Source organism: Taudactylus pleione, unplaced genomic scaffold (genome assembly GCF_031769625.1).
Source record: "Taudactylus pleione unplaced genomic scaffold, aTauple2 ptg000199l, whole genome shotgun sequence".
Taxonomy (NCBI): Eukaryota; Metazoa; Chordata; class Amphibia; order Anura; family Myobatrachidae; genus Taudactylus; species Taudactylus pleione.
This window is the reverse complement of record NW_028284601.1, coordinates 4,023,855-4,036,512: the sequence shown is the minus strand read 5'-3', so window position 1 is coordinate 4,036,512 and position 12,658 is coordinate 4,023,855.

Genomic DNA, 12,658 nt, shown 5'->3' with positions numbered 1-12,658 from the left:
AGCAGCAGTGACAAGCGTGCGTCTGTCTGTTAAAGGGTGGTGACACCCTCAAAGTGTGCTACACAAACAATAAAAATATTCTTCTTCTTTTTTCTGTCTATGTGAATTGTGTGGGCTGTAGCCGCACCTGCATCCTTAAAGCAGCAGCGACAAGCGTGCGTCTGTCTGTTAAAGGGTGGTGACACCCTCAAAGTGTGCTACACAAACAATAAAAATATTCTTCTTCTTTTTTCTGTCTATGTGAATTGTGTGGGCTGTAGCCGCACCTGCATCCTTAAAGCAGCAGCGACAAGCGTGCGTCTGTCTGTCTGTTAAAGGGTGGTGAAACCTCAAAGTGTTCTACACAAACAATTAAAATATTGTTCTTTTTTTATCGGTCTTTGTGAAATGTGTGGGCTGTAGCCGCACCTGCATCCTTAAAGCAGCAGCGACAAGCGTGCGTCTGTCTGTTAAAGGGTGGTGTAACTCTCAAAGTGCTCCAAAAATTAAAAAACTATTTTTTTAATGTGTTTGTGACTTGTGTGCGATGTAGCCGCACTTGCATCCTCAAAGCAGCAGCGACAAGCTTGCGTTTGTCTGTTAAAGGGTGGTGACACCCTCAAAGTGTGCAACACAAACAATAAAAATATTCTTCTTTTTTGTCTTTGTGAATTGTGTGGGCTGTAGCCGCACCTGCATCCTTAAAGCAGCAGCGACAAGCGTGCGTCTGTCTGTTAAAGGGTGGTGTAACCCTCAAAGTGTGCTCCACAAACAATAAAAATATTCTTTTTTTTTTTCTGTCTTTGTGAATTGTGTGGGCTGTAGCCGCACTTGAATCCTCAAAGCAGCAGCGACAAGCGTGCGTCTGTCTGTTAAAGGATTACATCGGTGACAGCATCCAAGTAGGCATGTCAGACAGTCCGTACCTGTACTGGCAGGAAAAAGAAGCAATTTGGAGGTCCCTGTACAAACTGGCTCTATTTTACCTGAGTTGCCCCCCCTCCAGTGTGTACTCCGAAAGAGTGTTTAGTGCAGCCGGGAACCTTGTCAGCGAAAGGCGTAGGAGGTTGCTTCCACAAAATGTGGAGAAGATGATGTTCATAAAATGAATTATCAACTCTTCCAGGGAGACCAGCCTCCAGAACGTACAGAGGGACCTGTGGTTCCAGCAGGGACGAATTAATACTCTGTGAGGATGAGGATGTACACACTGAAGAGGGTGAGGAATCGGTGGATGAGGAGGATGAGGATGACATCTTGCCTCCGTAGAGCCAGTTTGTGCAGGGACAGATAAATTGCCAGCTTGTTTTGTGGGGGCCCAAACGAACCAATCATTTCAGCCACAGTTGTGTGGCAGACCCTGTCGCTGAAATGATTGGTTTGTTAAAGTGTGCATGTCCTGTTTATACAACATAAGGGTGGGTGGGAGGGCCCAAGGACAATTCCATCTTGCACCTCTTTTTTTTCTTTGCATTATGTACAGTTTGGGGCCTAGTTTTTCAATGCCATCCTGTCTGCCACTGCAGTTTCACGCCTAGATGGGTCACGTGTTTGTGCCGCCCACTCGTGTCGCTTAGCATAGTCATCCAGCTACCTCGGTGCAACCTTTTGGACATAAAAACACTATTGTGAGGTTTGAGGTATTCAGAATAGACTGGAAATGAGTGGAAATTAAGGTTATTGAGGTTAATAATAGCATAGCAGCAGAAAAACCTACAAATTATGTGATTTTAGCTGTTTTTATGCTTTTTTTCAAAAAAATACAGATCCAAAACACAAAACCCAGAACCCAAAACACGGAAGGGTGGTTTTGGCAAAACCAATCCAGATCCAAAACACGAAGAAAGATCCAGATCCAAAACCAAAACACAAAACACGAAAAGTGGCCGGTGCACACCCCTAATATATATATATATATATGGACAGTTCAGCATTGCACACACACTGACAAAGACTGCACACTGCTGACACACATCTGACAAAGACTACACACACACACATCTGACAAAGACTACACACACACACACACTGACAAAGACTACACACACACACTGACAAAGACTACACACACACACATCTGACAAAGACTACCCACTGACACACATCTGACAAAGACTACACACACACACACACTGACAAAGACTACCCACTGACACACACTGACAAAGACTACACACTGACACACACACACACACACAACGCAGCGCTCATCTAAAAAACATGAATGCAGACCCAAAATACAAGTAGTTAAATACAAACAACAGCCCCCCGGCAAGTACATGCAGCAGTCGATCTGGCACCATTTAATAAATATTATTATCACCCTCCCCCGGCATATACATGCAGCAGTCATAAGATCCTTCCCCCTCCCCCCCCGCCGGTATGTTCATACAGCAGTCATCCTAGCAAATATTATCCCCCCTGCACCCCCACCTACGTTGTGCGGCTCCGGGACTCGCTGCGCTCGCACTAGTAGATAGTGTCGCGACGGCAGGCGCTCTCTCACATTGCCGATCACAGTGCCATCAAATAACTGGGAGGGGCTTGCGCGCTGCAGCTCCACCTACAGCCAGCCCAGGCAGTGTCTCCTTACAAAAAAAAAAGTAATAGTGTTAGCTGCTCGCCGGGTCGTCGGAGCAACGGGCAGGGGGGGTTTCTAGGTACTCGGAACCCCCCCTGCGTGCGCGGGTGGCCCCCATACACTAACTATTGATTGGGGCAATTGCTGATCCCCACATGTCTGGGTCGGGGATCAGTGAAATCCAACATGTTAGGCACCCCCCCGGGAGGTTAGGTTTAGGCTAGGGGAAGGGGGGGTTAGGGTTAGGCACCCATGGGGGGAGGTTAGGGTTAGGCACCCCCCCAGGGGACTTAGGTTGAGGCACTTAGAGGGGGGTTAGGGTTAGGCACAGGGGGGAGGTTAGGGTTAGGCACCCCCTGGGGGACTTAGGTTTAGGCACTTAGAGGGGGGTTAGGGTTAGGCACTTGGTGGGGAGGTTAGGGTTAGGCACCCCTAAGGGAGGGTTAGGGTTAATGGGTAGATCGGGATTTCCTCCTGTGTCGGGCAGCCGCTGTTGGCCATGCAGCCGGTGGTAAATTATACTGATTCCTGTACCAATGTTTATGGTGTTGCTGTAGGACAAAAAGCTCAAATAGCAAAGCTTATAACTTCACTCTGGGGGTTAATTTACTAATCCTTGGATGGAGATAAGTAAACGGAGATAAGGTACCAGCCAATCAGCTCCTAACTGTCATGTCACAGGCTGTATTTAAAAAATGACAGCTAGGAGCTGGTTGGCTGGTACCTTATCTCCGTTCATTTTATCCCCATCCAAGGCTTAGTGAATAGACCTCTTAATGACTTAACCAATCTGCAGCCTGTACATAGAATATCTGTTCATTGGAGAGCAGACAGCCAATCAAACCATCTCTGGCTACAAGATATAAATCATCCAGGTATAAAATGCATCTTATGTCCAGATGATAGTACTAACAGCTTGTTGGAAAGACTTTAAGTATAAATATATCAGAGATTTTCAATAAATGAGTTAGTTCAGTAATACACATGTACTGGCAATACAGTATTGTCAAAGTACAAGAGACTTTACATTGTCTAAAAAAATTAACAATAAAATAGGCCTACAGTTCACAATGTTATTTGCATTAATCGGTGCCTTGGTCATCGAAGCTTTTATCAATTAACCGATTTGCTCAGAGGGGCTTCCAGGACACATTATGTACATGCAGTAATATGCAGTGTTGTAAAGTTCTTTCTGAAGGAGCCCAACTGGAGTTTTTAATTCACCTGCATTCTCGCTCTATACATGATTGTTCTCCGTCCTTAACCATCCTCTACTTACCCCTTGTAGATGCCCTCCAATTATTACTTATCCCTTCCCACCTGCTTTGTACATACAGCATCTGCCTACCTCTCCTCTCACGCCTCACTGGATTGTATTTTTCCCCATAGTTTGGAACAGGACAGATAACTGTGAACAGTTTCTAAATTCCCTTTTGCTGTTTGAAGATTGGCTACAGGCTGCCCAAATAATAGCGTCTCTCCGAAACCCATTCCAGACCCTTCATAAAGAATCTAAGCTGACCCTGAGGAAGTATGAGGTAATAAGGCAATGTTTAAGCCTTCCACCATTATACATATAACACTTTTCTAACCATTCTGCCCTCCATTTTTTCCCCATCCTGCTTGTGAAATACAGGTTCTCCTGGGGGAGATGCAAGGGAAGTTGTTGGACCTGGAATCTCTGAACACGCAGTACTGGCGACTTACACATACTTGTCACCAGACGTTGCTTCCCAGTGTCCTTCGGAGTAGAATGCAGGAGGTTAACATGTCCTGGTGCCATCTGCAGAGGGAGACAGAGACTGTTCACCAGGCTTTGAAGGTATCTCACTAGTTCCATTTAGGATTAAGGGAAATCAAGATAAATATGTATGCGGTAAACACATTATTGAAGACTTTTTACTTGTCTTCTTATAGTCTAGGGTCCAGAAGAGAGAAGAATTTGATACTGACCAGGAGGACATGAAGCTGTGTCTGACTGAGATGGACCTAGAACTGTCCAGTGTAGAGTATATCTATAGTGGCAACTCAACTGAGAAGATACAACAATTAAAGGTGCAAGAAATATCATAAATATATTTACCTTGTTCAAGTAATTGTTTATCTAATAGTATAGCTAATTTCTTCATTATTGATCATTCATTTCATGCATGGTGCAGTCATGCATCACTTGCTTGCATTTAATGCACCACCCATAGCAGTTTCTTTAAGCCACAGTAAGTACTGTAAGTAAAAACAGAGTATGCAGTAATTATTATAGACATCAATAATACCATTGTCATATCTAGCACTGTTATCTTTAAATAACGGCTCTACATTTTAATTGTAATACTAGTTATTTCTTACAGCATTGCCAGAATTAATATTACAACTCTAATGATGTTGACGGGTGATTTTCAGGTCTTCCAGGAGGATGCGTGGAGCAACATGAAGCGAGTGGAGTGTCTCCTAGAGCGAGGAGACCTGCTGATAGACAACAGTGACCCCCGAGATGCTGAGACCCTGGAGGAGGAGATGACGGAGCTAGGCTCATACTGCCAGGAGATTTTCATCCGTCTCTCCCGTTTCCAGAAACGCCTTGTGAGCACCAAACTGGTATGTATGTTCCCTGTAGTTCTTGGAGGTGGGAGTTTGAGACACAGGGGCATGAGTGAAGCAGCTCACAGCGGTAAAGGCACCATAAACTGGAATTACTGCTGTAGTAACCACAATAGAACAGGTCCATGCATGTAATTAATGTGCTCACACATTGACCATGCTTTAAAAAATGTTGGCTGTTGGATTTAGGGTTTCCCAATAAACTGCTGCCATATATTCTCTTCTCTACAGTTTTGACTAACTTTCTTGACTCTGCCCCCCTCAAGCAAATTAAATAGTATATACATATGGATGAACACAATTGCTTTCTTTTCCCTGAAGGTGTTTGAGGATGACTTTCTCGATAGTAATATTGAACATGCATCATCTGGATCTTCAGATGTATTCCTAGACCTGGACATTGACCAGGAAGAAGATTCAAGCGCACCTTGCATTCCTGCTACCAATGTAGCATTGGCTGCTGAGCTAGACTGGGACCCACTGGGTGATGTTGGAAGATCTAGTTCTCATGATGGACAAGAGTCCTTCTACACGGCAACGTCAGGTGTGTGAGGGTTTGTCTGTCTCGTATTCCTCTCATCTTCCATCTTCCACACGTGTTCTTTTATTAATGGTTATTAAACTGATTCAACTCATTGGGAAGTATAACACTGTATCTACCTTTCACCCAACAGCTCCCTGGAATATTTTTCAGAGGAGTGAGGGATCCCAGAGCAGCTTTAGCTCAGATTTTGGGGTCACTTCTTCAAAACTCAGAAGCCATGAAGACCAGGAACCTCCAGCAGATGATTTGACCAGCCATACTCAATCTTGGGACAATTGCAGCTTAAAGATGACCCAAGAATGGATGCACAGTCAAGGACAGATTGAAGATATATCAGTAAATGCACATTGGTTTCTCCTCATGTCTTAATGTCCTTGTGCCTTGGAGCACCAGTCGTTAATCAACCAGTGGCTGTATCTTTGTGGTACTGTTGGTCTGTTATTCAATATAAACCTACTGTAGCCAGCTGCTTGCGAAGTCAAAGAATACAGGAACATTTCTGCACTAGACTCATGGATATAGACCAGAGGTTTCCAAACTCAGGGCCTCATTCAGACCTGCTCGCAAGCTGGTGAGGGCCTACGCACGCACAGCGCTCACACTGCACGTGCGCAAGCCCCGGAGCGAGTGACAAATGCACTCGCTCTGGGGCTCACTACAAAAGGGGCGGCTGTCAATATTGATCGACAGCTCGCCCCATTTTGTAGGCTGGGTAGGGGGGTGGCCGGACAAACGGAGGCGTTCCTGAAGGAACACCTGCCGTTTGTAGGCGGCCCTACTGACATCACCAGTGATGTCAGTAGGGTGCTTCCTGCTCTGTTAGAGCAGGAAGCAACCTGGGGCTTGCGGTAGATGATACCCTACCGCAAGGGTCTCGTCACAAGCCGCGATGGTCGAGACCATCGCGACCATCACCTAGTCACTCGCTAAAGCTGTGGGTGGTAACCCACAGCTTAGCGAGCGACCAGGAGGCCGCCTCTCAAAAGAAAAGCAGCCGCCCTCATTCAGAGCGAGCGCTCGCATTTTGCGAGCAGCTCTGAATGAGGTCATCAGTCTTTTGATTTAACCATCTGTGCTCAACCATAGATATCCTTAAAACATGGAGTGTTAGAGTGCCTTCTGGACCGAGTTTGGAAACCTCTAGTGTAGACATTCCAGTGGCCATCTAACAGTATATAATTGTGAATGGTGGACATGAAAGATGAGTGAAGATAAAGGGGTTGATGCAAAGTTGAATAAATGTCTGTTTTGAGAACAGATCTTGTGTATTTTAGCACCACGCATGCTCTGTAGCTGAGCGTACACACAGGGCCATAACTAGGGTGGTGCGACATGTGCCACTTGGCACAGGGCACCGCAGGGCAGGGGGCGCTGTTTGGGCCTGTCAATTTTCTGTTTATAATCATTGTCACATGTAGCTTTCTCTTATTTTATTCCGGCATCTCCTGCTGCTCATATCTCCTCCCTGGCTGACTCCACCTTCATCTGGACACCTCCCCAAGCACCTCCAGTCACATCCTCCTTTATTTAACACACTCATTTCAAAATACTGTCATACCCAGGACTCGAACCCATCACCTCTGCATAATTATTGTGTATCATCACTGCAACCATTGGATTCACAATGTATTTGGCAGTGACATCTAGATAACAGTGGTACATAGGGATCGGTACCTCTTCAGCATTGTATGGGACAAATCAGATTTGTCATGCCCCTTCCCCATGAAGCCACGCCCCATTTTCAGATGCGCATCTTATGTCCCTATTTGAAAAATGAAGGGGGAGGGGGGTGCCAATGCTCTTTCTGGCCCAGGGCACCGAAAGTCTAGTTACGGCTCTGCGTATACATCTATTGGCAATTCTGAGTCATATGGATCTCAGTCACATTTCCACTTGCAGCTGAATGGGCATAACTAGGTGGCAAAGGGGCTAAGGGTTCATACGAAGACTAGGCTTAGTGTAGACGCAACTGCGGGCTATGTTGATTGCGTGTACACAGAGTCTGATTCCAGAGGTATCTCTTGCACCAAGCATAAGACTGGTGCATGTGCACGCTGATAATTATGATTGCTATTAAACCAAATTTTATGGATGGGGCAGTCGCTCAATTCTGCATGCGGGTGAATATTCGCATTTAGAATGATCTTTGCACACTATAGGCCTGATTCAGAGGTGGACGCAATGCCCGTTGCTGCTGCGATTCTGAGTACAGAGGATGTTGTGAGAAGTTAAGCAGATGTCTCAGCCCCCGTCTCTTGTACAGAGGCGTTCACCGCCAACTTCTCAGATCCGCCGCTTGCGTACAAACAGATGAACATTGGTCGCACCATCATACCTCTGAGCAACCCTATGGGTGCTCAAAATGCCCTTCAAAAGTAAGGCACCGGGGGCAGAACACCTGCGTAAGGAGGAGACGCAGGCATGTCGCAACTGGTTTAGGGGGTGTGTTACACCCGTTACCTCCCCCCAAAGGGTTGCTGTCTGTCGATCACTCTGCATCGTAATCCACAGTAAAACTGCTGTCTGAAGACCATCGCGGCACATGGACATTGTGACTCTGACACCTCTATATTAGGCCCAGTGTGAGAGCAATTGTGCACAACGTGTGTGCGGCTCTGAATCCGCTCCGGAATGTGAAGTGCAAAATTTTATGAGAATTCTATCATTTACTACCTCTAGTTACCCTCTTAAAGTGAATGTTTTGGTCTCCACCTCAGTCTGTTAGTAATCATAGAGGTTTGTGTACTAAGCCTTGGAGAGAGATAAAATGGATGGAGATAAAGTACCAACCAATCAGCTCCTAAAATTTAATTTTTCAAACACAGCCTGTAAAGTGACAGGAGCCTGATTGGTTGGTACTATTTCTCTCGTGTGTCTCTATTGTGCCTGTAAGATACTGTGTCTGTCTGTACTAAGCCTTGGAGAGAGATAAAGTGGATAGTGACAGGAGGAAAGAGCCTGATTGGTCGGTACTAACCCTCTTCACTTTATTTCTCTCCAAGGTACATAGTCAAATTAGAGTTACTGTACACAGGGCCTGATTCAGAGCCGCTCGCAAGCGGCTTGATGTTTCCCCCTGCACATGCGCCGCGTCCGGCGTGCGCATGCGCGAGCCCCGCTGAGCGACTGAACTTCAGTCACTGCGGGGCTCGCTACAAGACGGGGCGGCTGTCGATGGTGAGTGACAGTGAGGTGTCCCACAGCTTAGCGAGCGGCCAAAGAAAAAAAAACGCCCATCAGACCCTGCGCGCTGCCTCCGGCAACAAGCGGGTCTGAATCAGGGCCACATTGTGGAGTATTTACATGCATTCTGTTACATTTTTGTTGTGTAGTTAGTTTTGCAAATTCACCTTTTTGCCTTTAGATGCATTGGGAAGCCCACAGTGATCACTGAAACACTAGTGTACATGTATATCAAACATGATTGCTTGTGGCATGTGATATAAGTTTTTACTGGTGTATTTTAATGCAAAACAAAACCCAGGATTAAGTGTGAGGACTTAAATAGACAACTGAAATGCCCTCTGCATGCTCAGCCCCACCGCAGAGATGATGTATGTTATGTGACCTGATCCATTATAGTATTACACTTTTATATAGTGCTAACAAAACCAGAAAAGTAGCAAAATATTGGCGGAATTTACCCTGGGGCCCAGTCATGTCTGCCAGAGGTTACCGTGTGTCTCTACTGTGCCTGTCAGTTACTGTGTCTGTCTGTACAAGTGTTTATAACCTTGGATGTCTCTCTCCCTGGTTGACTGTCTAGAGCAGGGTTGGGGAACTTTTTTTTCTGCAGAGGGCCATTTTGATATATATAACTTTATTCGTGGGCCCGATGCAGGCCATGCCCCCTATGTGTGGTGTCACCCGGGGCCACAATCGCCAGTAATTACAGCAATGCCTGGAGCATCCTGAGGGTGCTCTGGGGAGCTGTAAGGGCAGCGGTGTGACCGTCTGAAGCGTCCTGAGGACGTTCCAGGCGGCACTGCTGCATAGATTCTGGCTGCAGTGTGCCATTACAGGCACTCTGCAATCCAGATGAGGCTATCAGAAAAAAGCTCAGAGGACCAGACCAAATGATTTGGGGGCCTTATACGGCTCTGAGCTGGAGGTTCCCCATCCCTGGTCCAGAACCTCAGTGTCACTAGCTGTTATTTCCCCATTCTGTCGCTCTGTGTATGTCTGTGTATGTGCTGTCTGTCTGTATTTGGCTCTCTCTCTGCCTAGCTGTGGCAAGTTTTCCTGGAGATTTAGTGTTGTCTATCTGTGTTCCAGTCTGTTAGGTGTATAATGAGGGTTCTCTTCCTCTTGTAGTCTTTGCCCAACTCCTTGCCAGGAATGGAGACAGGACGAGGAGAAGACGCCATCTGTTGTCCTGGTGAGTGCCCTGCACCTCACACCAAGCATACAATGCACAGAATATATAGAACACATCCTATTGTGCTGTGCAATGATAGATCAGGGTGGTTTTGTAGAACCATAGACTAGTATTGCATCTAATTTGCTGAATGTCTGTGTTTGATGACTTGATACACAGTTACGCTTTGTTTTAGTTGCCGTCCCAATAGAAGAGCCAGATTCGGCGCTCAGAATGGATGGTCCCCTCCCAGCACCTGGGCATTGCTGGCATAACCCTGCTGAGGTGGCGCCAGTGGCTTCTGATGCACAGGTGATTGGCAGCCGGTCACACCATACCTGCCCTGGGCATAGAAGATGGCAGGGAAAGAAAAAGCGGATGGTGATGACTCAGGTAAGCGACACTTTCACAGAAGTAACTGCTGCAGAGAACGTGCCTCTTATATATAGATTCATGACAGATATTACTTTTATATTTAAGCAGCCTACTGTGTTTAAGTCCTAAAGATAGAAAGAGACAAGGGGGGGGGATGTAGGCATGGATTTGTTCATATAGGTGAGGGAGGAGCTTATGAGGTAGATGTACTAAGCCTTGGAGAGTGATAAAGTGTAGAGAGATAAACTACCAACTAATCAGGTCCTAACGGTCATTTTTTAAACACAGCATGTAACATGATAGTTAGGAGCTGATTTGTTGGTAGTTTATCTCTCTCCACTTTATCTCCTTCCAAGTCTTTGTACATCTCCCCCTTAGTGGTGACCCGTATTTATTAACAACCGTATTTTTAATACAGTTGAGACGTAATAATTAAGTCCCAACTCGCCGGAACAGAGCTTTCCAAAAAACCTAATTCAGCCTCGAAACAAAGTGATAGCTACCGTTATCACTTTGCCTCTGGGTTTAGACTTAACGAGTGTACTGCACATGAGTGGCCATCGGCCTGCAGATGGTTCAGTGGGGGGCAATGGAAAGGGCTACAGATAGCTACATGTAAAAATGTGTCACATTATATAATAAGTCCCGATCTCCACCAACTCATAATCATAACTAGTACAAATCTGCATTTTAAAATGTGCCTTCTCTGCACTTCAAGCTCTGCTAGATGTCATTGTGATTTTACACTGCACTGCAAAACTAGCTGCATCTAGACAGGCCCTCTTTCCACTAACTCCTCCCACCAGTTGGTGCAAACTGCTCCTCACTCCACTAACTCCTCCCACCAGTTGGTGCAAACTGCTCCTCACTCCACTAACTCCTCCCACCAGTTGGTGCAAACTGCTCTTCATTCCACTAACTCCTCCCACCAGTGGGTGCAAACTGCTCTTCATTCCACTAACTCCTCCCACCAGCTGGTGCAAACTGCTCCTCATTCCACTAACTCCTCCCACCAGTGGGTGCAAACTGCTCTTCATTCCACTAACTCCTCCCACCAGCTGGTGCAAACTGCTCCTCATTCCATTAACTCCTCTCACTTTGGTGCAAACTGCTGCTCCTCCACAAATGCTGTAATCCTGCTTCCTTTGGCAGTAACCTAGGAGCGCCAGCATAATTTGATGCATGTGACGTCACCAAAGGGTGTTTTGCCCTTTATAAATAACTTCCACAGAGTGTAGGCGACAGGGTCACTTTACTATTGATAGTCTTCTCTTATAAATATTCTTTCTGTTGCAGAATGTGAAAAGGAAGATTCACCCTTCAAAGCAAGAGGTCTCAATTCTCATGGAGAACGGGTAAAGATCCCACATTCTAGTAGAATTAATGTATAGTGATCAGAGCCGTAACTAGACTTTTTTGTGCCCTGTGCCAGAAAGAGCATTGGCGCCCTCCTCATTTTTCAAAGGGACATAATGCACCCTAAAAAGGGGAATGGCCGCATGGGGAAGGGCCAAGGAAGAGATAGGAGAGGCCAGGAGATACTGGGGATAAAATAAGAGGAAGCTACAAGTGAGAACGATAATAAACAGAAATATGACAGGCCCAAACTGCTCCCCCTGACCTGTGGTGCCCTATGCGATGGCACCGGCCGCACTACCCTAGCTACAGCCCTGATAGTGATTGCCACAGGTGTTAAAATGATCAACATAAATTATTATATAGAGTTAGGAGAAAACTTTTTACTTTGTACAACAGGTTATATATCGGTAACCATATTGCATACCCCCAAACACTGCAATGTAAGAATGGAGGAAGATCACCAGGACTTTCCTTGCCCATCACTTTTGCAGGTGCAAATCTGCTTGACCTCAGTAGATGTGACTGAGACTCAGGGGGAATGTCTGTCAAGGAAACAAGTTCTACTAAACAATTATCTGGGGCTGCACCATCTATGTTATTGCCCAGATTACAGGCAGACCGTGAAATCATCCCGCCTCCTGGTCCCCTCACAAATTCACACTCTCTTACCATAAATAAAACAGCTGGTGAGGAAATTAGCTGTAATATGTCCGCCCACCCGATGAAGTCCTAATATTCACCCAATGTATTTTGTACATAACAGATAAAGTAAAACAGGTTTTAGGGATCAAACCTTCTAAAGAGGACAAGTGGAGGTGTTACCCATATCGGCCAATCAGATTCCAGCTATCATTTTATAGAATAT